General features: G+C 39.9%; 1 pseudogene; it reads right to left on the reverse strand.

Moving 5' to 3' along the window:
- Positions 1–7309: 7309 nt before the first annotated feature.
- LOC138155423 (NADH dehydrogenase [ubiquinone] 1 alpha subcomplex subunit 5 pseudogene) lies at positions 7310–7752 on the reverse strand (annotated as a pseudogene).
- Positions 7753–8582: the final 830 nt, after the last annotated feature.

The raw sequence follows: 8582 nt of genomic DNA on the forward strand, positions 1-8582 counted from the left end.
TTAGAGAGTAAAGTGATGATTTTGGGGTTACTAAATATGGTGACTTGCAAGGCTCTTCTCTAACATTGAGGGATAAGAAAATAATCTTCCTGTACTCTGCCCTGGTCAAGTCATGTCTGAAATGTTATGGGCAACATACTGTAGGAAGGTCACTAATGAACTGGAGAAGTCAGCTATTATGCTGAAAGGTCTCCAGTTCTTGTCATACAAAGATCCATTAAAGAAACTGGGGCTCTTTAGCCTCCGAAGAGAAGATTGAACGGACAACACGATAGCTGTCTTCCAGAATTTAAAGGATTGTCCTGAGGAAGGGAGATAAGACTTATTCTTCTTCATCCCAAAGGACAATCTTAATGGATAAAAGTTGCAAAAGGAAAATGTGAGTTTCTTATAAGGAAAAACTTCCTAACAATCAGAGATGGCCAGAAATAGAATAGATTGCTGGGGAAGCTGCTTCTTTTCCACCTGACAGTGGAGGACTTTAAAGAAAGACAAGATGACCACTTGGTGAGTATATCCTAGAAGAAATCATTTTTTAAGGGGAGTCTCTTTCAACTTTGAAATTATGTGGGCTACCAATAAGTCTAGTGATCAATCATTCATTCAAGAAATTGTCATTATTTGCATCCATTATCTGCAAAGCATTGTACTAAGTGCTTGGCATAAAAAGATTAAAAAAACAATATAGTCTCAGTCCCCAAGGACCTTAGGATCTACTAAGATAAGATATATTCATGCAGTGATAATAGGAATAGAACAAAAGATTTGAGAAGGATCACTTCTAACTTTGGAGATAAGGAGTGGAATCAATATATGTTAACTATAGTAGAATAGGATGCCTCTATTTGGGTTGCTAGATGATTTGGTTTGTAGTATAATGAAAAGAGCACTGAATTTTGAGTCAAGAGACCTGGGTCCAAATCTTGGCTGTGCTACAGGGGTATAATTGAGCAAATAATTTATATTCTCCAAGCTTCAGTTGTTTTATTCATAAAATTGGGATGCTCATAATTTTAGTACCTACCTTATAGGGTTGTTGTTATTGTTGAGAAAGTGCTTTTGTAAACCTTGAAGTGCTATATAAATGAGTTGTTATTATGCTTCTCTGGTTTGGCAGAAGAAAATACAAATTAAATTAAGTTCATTTGCAGATGTTGGCACTATAATTAGAGTATCTGATAGGCCATACTAAGTTCTGGTCGGACCCATCTAGAGTATTACATTCAGGTCTGGGTTCCATGTTTTAAGAAAGACTGGTAAACTGAAGAGCATTCAGAGGAGGACAATGAAGTTGTCGATAGGCCTCTAGTTTATGCTACAAGGGGATCAGTTGAAGAAGTAGAAAAATTAAACCTGTAGGAGAGAAGACTTAGGAAGGATATAATAACAATTGAAAATACTTTAAGAATTATAAAGCTGACTTCAAGTTTTGAGGGGCTATGACCCGTTAGAAAGATTAGACTTGTTCTCTTGGGTCAGAGATTGAGGTCAGAATTGTATTCAAAGTAAGTGTTATCACATGATTGAAGGAAGGAAAGGAAATCCTGACAGGGTGATTACAGAAGACATTCTGGGAAAAGTGGCATTGGATCTGAGTGTTAAAGGATGCTGTGAGAATCCAGAAAGCCTCTCTGGGTTTTTGGGCCTAACCTTTCTTGAAAAAGACCATCTCTGCTCTAGACATGACCCTTTTTCTACCTGCTACTCCTTCGTTTTTCTGGAATCTTCTCTAGCACTTAAGGTGCTAAGCAAAAATTATCAGCTACTTAGTTGGGTCAGACCCTGGCACTCCCTCTAAAATCCTTAGTCTTCATCCTGTTTCTCTCCTTTCTTTCGTATCCAAGTCATAGAAAAAAGCCATCTATTATTATCTCTACTTCTTCACCTCCCACTCGTTTCTCTGTCCCTTCCAACTTGGCTCCTGATTCTACCACTCAACTGAAACCACTCTCTCTGAGATTACAAATAATTCCCTAACTGTGAAATCTGTTGACTTTTTCTCAGACTTCATTTTTCTTGACCTCTCTGCAGTTTGGATACTTAGGCCCATCCCCCAACCTCCCACTTCATTGATTTCATTACATTTTTTTTTCTTTCCTAGTTCTTCTCCTACATGTCTGACATCTCCTTTGCTAATTCATCATCCTTCTCAGTTAGAAGAAGCCAAGTGGTTCAGTGAAGAGAGTAGTTGGCCTGGAATCAGGAAGATCTGAGTTCAAATCCAGTCTCAGACACTTCATATCAGGTATGGTCATGGGCAAGCCACTTAATCTCTGTTGGCCTCAGTTTCCCCAACTGTAAAATGGGGATCATAATAGCACCTGCCTTGCAGGATTATTGTGAGGATTAAATGAGATAATATTTGTAAAGTTCTTAGTACAGTGCCTGGTACACAGTGGATGCTTAACAATTACTTGTTCCCCTTTCCCTTTGTCCTGCTCCCAACTGTGGGTAATTCTCAGTGCTGTCTCCTGGGTCATCTTTCGTTCTTTCTCTATACCTTCTCTTGATGGTATCTTCAGTTTACAGGGGCTTAGGAATCATCTCTAAGCTAGTGAATTCCAAATCTCTATCCATCCAACCATTCCTTATCTCTCTCTCTTGAGATCCAGTTTATCTTTTATTGGAACTCTCTACTGGGAGATGGACTATTGTAATGGGAATGCAAATTTGGAAGATCTTCCCTGCCCCTAGGCTAAAGTGCACCTGAAGCCTGGGGTAGGAGGCTTGTTTTTCAGTAAATACTTTTTGATTGGCCAGTGGGTCAATAAGGTTGTTACATTCTCTGAGCCAGGAGAAGGCTATATAAGCCCTGATGTGAGGCTTTGTTTTGGGGGCTCACTTTGAGAAGTGTTCTGTGATTTGATCTGAATTCTGGGAAGCCGTTGTTGAGAGTCCCCCGGCTTTGAAAAACCCAAGTGTTGAAACCCAGATGTTGACTGGGTATGGATATAATGGTTGGACAGTTTGGAAATCTGTCTACTTGATCTGTCTCTGTCTTGATAATTCTGTCTGTATATTCTGAAGTTCAGGGTGCTGACCTCTTTCCCCTGAACTAGGTAAACGATACATCTATGGCTGATTAAAGTAAGCTTGTTAACCCATTTTGAGTTGCTTTCCTTTATCAAAGCAGATCCAAGAACCTGTGGTGGCAGCAAACCCTGAGGACGCTTGGGGTGCTTGCTGCTAAAAAATGGCGTCACGAACAGGATCTGCAGAGTAAAAGGAAAGTATGGGGGCTGGGATAATTGTTTGTTTCCCAGTTGTGGTAGCTGTGACTCTGTGGAGCCATGGAGCAGGAGAGAAGAATGGCCTGCATGCGGACTTCACTGAGCTGAGAGCAGGAATGGTGAGCTGCCTGCATCGGGACCTGGGCAGAAGCTAGGAGTGGCTGCCACCTTCGGGAGGAGAAGGAACCTAGGAGGTCAGAATTCAGCCACAGGAAAAGATAAGAACTGAGCAGCAAAGCAGGGGCACTGAGTGTGTTTCCTGGCTGCTTCCCACAGTTTGGGACCCAGGGGGAGGATGGACTTGTGACTATGGTGGGTGGGATGAAGTGCCGTGAACCCCCAAGGACGCCACCTTGTTGGTTTTGTTGCCCAGTCCCCTCTCTGTACTTGGAAGCAGAGGCTGGAGCTGTGTGAGGGGAAGGACACCCCCCCCCACCAGAACAAACTAAACATGTCCATGCAGAACTCATTATCTCTTTTCCCCTGACCAAACCTTTTCCCCTTCTCCAAACATTCCTATTTCTGTTTAGTATACCACCAATCTTCTTTTTACCTAGGTTTCAAGCCTAGGCATAATCCTCAACTTTTGCTTCTCTGAGAGGGGGCACACTATCATTTAATCTTACATACTACTGCTGTAGTCCAAATACTGCCTTGCCTCCTGGTTTTGTATAGCCTGTGAGCTAAGAATGGTTTTTTACATATTTAAATAAAGTATTTCTGCATTTAAGTAATTATAAACTATAATATGATATAGTGGATAGAACCTTGGACTTGGAATCAAGAAGACTTCAATTCTAATTCTGTCTGAGATATTTCTTAGCTGTATGATTTTGGTCAACTCACTTAACCTCTCTGAACTGTAATTTTCTCATCTGTAAAAGTTGGAATTCAAAGAACTATAAGGTTTCTTCTAGCTCTCCCATTTGCTGGCCATTTCCTCCACAGCCTCATCAACTACCTTGCTGCTTATATAAGACACCATGTCCCGGATGTTTTAACACTATCTTCTCTGGAACTTCCTCCCTATTATCCTGCTTTCCCAGTTGGTGATTGCCTCTTCTGACTCAGTCAACTCATCGTGATCCCCCTAATGTTTAGCATTCTCTACTGTGTAAATGTTGTATTCCCATAACAAATTTTAAGCTCCTTGAGAGGAGGAAATATTTTTCATTTTGTCTTTGTATCTCCAGCACCAATTATAGTGCCTGGTGCATTGTAGGTGTCTAACAAATACTTATGGTAAGAGTCCTTTGGATTTTTTAAGGCCAGATAAAGAAGAAGACCCTTTCCTGCCATCCCATCTCTGCTCAGGATTTTGTTAGGAATGTTTGACTGAAACTGTCCTACCTAGTCTTCTATGACAGACAAAAATGCATATATTGACTCCATGACACACCTTAATTATCACATCGATATAGTATTTGTTTTGGGTTGTTTTTTTTGGGGTAGCAATCGGGATTAAGTGACTTGCCCAGGGTCACATAGCTAGTAAGTGTCACATTTGAACTCAGGTCCTCCTGACTACAGGGTTGGTGTTTGTATCTACTATGCCACCTAGCTGCTCCAATATAGCATTTTAAAATTTACAAAGAACTGCATATATACATACATACACAAAGCATATGCATATGTATATATAATTTTGCTTTAACTAGTTTACATTATGAAATTTGATGGTATTTTCTTCATTAGTGAGGGTAGACAAGAGAGGATGTATAGTATTCTTTGCTCAACGATTCTTTGGGCACCAGTGATAATAGTACCAAAAGAAAAGAACTATCCTGGAGTCAGGGAGCGGGTAGAAGTCACAGGCCAAATCCTAAGAGGGTAAGCCAAATATTGTTCCTAGTGTATTTAGAAGTAGCTAAGTTCAAAGGACTAAGAGTTCTGAAGGTGTTCAAAGCCCTTATCCAAAAGTGGGAAGAAAGTAGGTCAGCTAAGAGCAGATGAGGGAAAACAAAGTGGCATTGGTGAAATTACAGTCATTCACCTTCTCCGCCAGAAACAGAGGTCTTTTAGGTCAGCAAGGTGCTAGCCACATTCTCTTCTCAGGCCCTGGAGTCAGCTTTGCTGAGGTCCTGGGAAAACTCCACCTGCACCATCACTACTCCCAATACCTCAACAGCAAGTTCCTGGTGCAATGAAAAGGCTCTCTCATCAAAAGAAATATCCCCTGCCCTTGGGCAGCAAATATCTATCTAGCTTCCTTAGATTCCAGCTTTTCCTTAAGATCTATTCTCCCTGGGGAAATTTTGAAACACTTACCAGTGAGTGCTATAGCAACTATTTGTCTTAGGCTATCTGGTGAGAAATCTGCATTTCTCTGAACTCTTTTCCTGGTTCTGGTTTTTCTGAGAGCCAAAAATCCTGACAGAAATGGGATTTAAAAATAGGAGGGGCAGTAATACTGGACCTAATTTATCTTTCCACCTATTTCCCCTTTAAGCCATTCAAGACTGACTCACAGAAGATGAAAACAGAAGGTATCCAGTAAAGAACCCTGAGTTTGGATTCAGGAGAACTGGTTTAAGTTCCAGGTTCTCCACTTATTAGTTGTGTAAAGTTATCTCTTAAGTATTAGTCTTCTCATTTGTAATGTGGGGATAGAATGCTTGTTTTTCTTTTTCTTAAAGTTTGACAGTTGCATTGTTGTTATATCTCTGTCCAGTGGAACCCCTGTGGCCTCACTCATCCACTACTGAACTCTACCTTATAACCCACAAAAACATTTAAGCAAAACCAATGCACACAGTAACCATGTCTGATGGCATATCTTACAATACATGTCCATAATTACCATCTCTCCACTGAGAGATACTTGTGTTTCTTGTTCAGTTCTCAGACACTAAAATTGTTCATTGTGATTTATATTTAGCATTTTTAAAAACAGTGTTATTTGTTCACATTGGCTTTTTTTTTTTTTGCCCAATCTGTGGTAGAGCACTCCCAATTTGTATCACTGGTCTGATCTGCCACAGTCAGACTCACTTTACCCTGACTTCAAAATAGTGATATCATTTCGGTACTCTTTGAGAGCAAAGGACGACAACCAACTAGTGTTATTTACAGCTCTGCAATATTTGTGTATGCTGTTCTCCTTTACTCTCATGGATCTAGAGTTGGAAGAGAATTTAGAGGCCATTTAGTCCAACCCCCTTATTTTGCAAATGTGAAAAGTGAGACCAGGTAGGTAAAGTGACTTTCTCAGTCACACAAGTAGTAATTGTCAGAGGTGGAATTTAAACCCAGATCTTCTTGGGCAGTGAGAAGGCACTGTGAATAGAGAGCTAGACCTGGAATCAGGAAGACTCATCTTCCTAAGTTCAAATCTGACCTCAGACACTTACTAGTTGTGTGACCCTGGGCAAGTCACTGAATGCTGTTTGCCTCAGTTTCCTCATCTGTAAAAATTAGCTGGAGAAGAAAATAGCAAACCACTCTAGTATCTCTGCCAAGAAAACCCCAAATGGGGTCATGAACATTGGACATGACTGAACAATAATAGCTTCTGATTTTAGAGCCAGTACTCTTTTAATTTTTAATATTTATTCACTATTTCTTAAAGCACAATAATATCCAATACCATATATTCATATGACCATTGTTTTTTCAGTCCTTAGTTGATAAGAACCCATTTTGTTTTTTATTCTTTGCTATGACAAAGAGTGCTGCTATGAATATTTTGGGATATATAGTACCTTTGTTTCTGTCTCTGACTTCCTTGGGCACTTGACTAGTGGTGGGACCTCCTATACACAGCTTAGCCACTTTTCTGGCACAGTTCCAAACTGATTTTCAGAATGGCTGGGCCAATTCAAGATTCCACCAACAGTGTATTAGTGTTCTTGTTTTTCTCTACTCCTCCAACACTATTTTTTAAAATCATCTTTGACAGTTTGCTGGGTGTGAATTCTTTTCATTTGCATTTCTCTTATCTTCCTTGGAGATTCAGCTCAAGTCATCACTTTTTTTTGTGAAACTGTCCCTATTCCCCACGTGAAAGTGTTCTTCCTGCCCCCAAATTTTTTTTCTGGAACATTTTTTAGATCTCTTCTTTCCCCTTGTCATTCAGCATCTTGTGTTATATTTTTTTTAACAGTATTTAAACAGATGTTTAATGATTTTAAAAAAGTATACATCATAGATATTTAACATTGCTTATAATGGCCATTTCCACTGGTTGGCTGGTGGTTCTTCCACTAAAGGCTCCCAGGGTTTCCATGTCAACATTTTTCTTGCCAGTGATAATTCATTTTCAGCCTGAAGAATCACTTCTTCTAGCTGGCCAGCCTGAAGCTTATCCTCTAGTTTCTGAAGATCTGTTTCCTCTTTTACCATATTCAGCCTTTCATTTGTAATCTGTTCTGTGTACTTTCTATATGCAGCATTTGAGGGCATAAACTCAAGAGCATCAAGAATCTTTGAATATAACAATTTTAGCCGCTCCCATGGGGTCTTACACACTGCCAGTCCAACGAGACCTGTGGTCTTCTTCAGCACCCCGGCCATGACAGCCCATCTTGTATTATATTTAATCTGTGTTTTTGTAGAACACTATCTCTATAACCTTGAAGTAGAATGTAATCTCCTCCAGGGCAGCAAAACTTAAACAATTTTTTTTTGTATTCCTGGTACATCTAGCACAGGGCTTAAAAGTTCAGTGGAAAAGGGGTAAGAGGCAAGACTTGTACATATGACTGGAATAATGCAAAGTAAGATGTTATAAATGCATAACAGAGGAATTTGAATTAGAAGAGGTCATTTTTAGCTAGGAGGTCAAGGTTGGTTTGTTGCAGTAAGTAGCACCTCAGCTACACTTTGAAGAAAATATTTTCTACAGGCAGAGATGCAGTCACATGCAAAACAAACCTGCAAAGAAGCAGAAAGAGCAGGAAACAAATCCAGTTTGAACTGGAAAATACAGCATATAAAGAATGATGGTGGGGCAGCTAGGAGACACAATGGTACAGCACAGGTCCTGGAGTCAGGAGGATCTGAGTTCAAATCCAGCCTCAGACACTTACAACTTAGTTATGTGATCCTGAGCAGGTCACTTAACTCCAATTGCTTAAAAAAAAAGTGATAGTGTGAAATAAGTTTACAAGTAGCCAAACTTAGAAGCCTTTTATAGGATTATAGACCAAGAGCTAGAAGGCGCCTGAGAGGCCATCAACTCACTTTGCTCCTCCATTTTACAGGCAAAGGAACTAAGGCCCAACTCAGAGCTAATGAGTATCTGAGATAGGATTTGAACAAAATTCTTTGTAATTACAAGCTCAATGCTGTATTGAGCTAATAATGCCATTTTATACTAAGAGCAATGGGTAACCATGGAAGGTTTTTGAGCAT

This window comes from Petaurus breviceps, unplaced genomic scaffold, assembly GCF_028583685.1.
Source record: "Petaurus breviceps papuanus isolate PSGF00001 unplaced genomic scaffold, PetGlider_PUasm1.0 91133, whole genome shotgun sequence".
Lineage (NCBI taxonomy): Eukaryota > Metazoa > Chordata > Mammalia > Diprotodontia > Petauridae > Petaurus > Petaurus breviceps.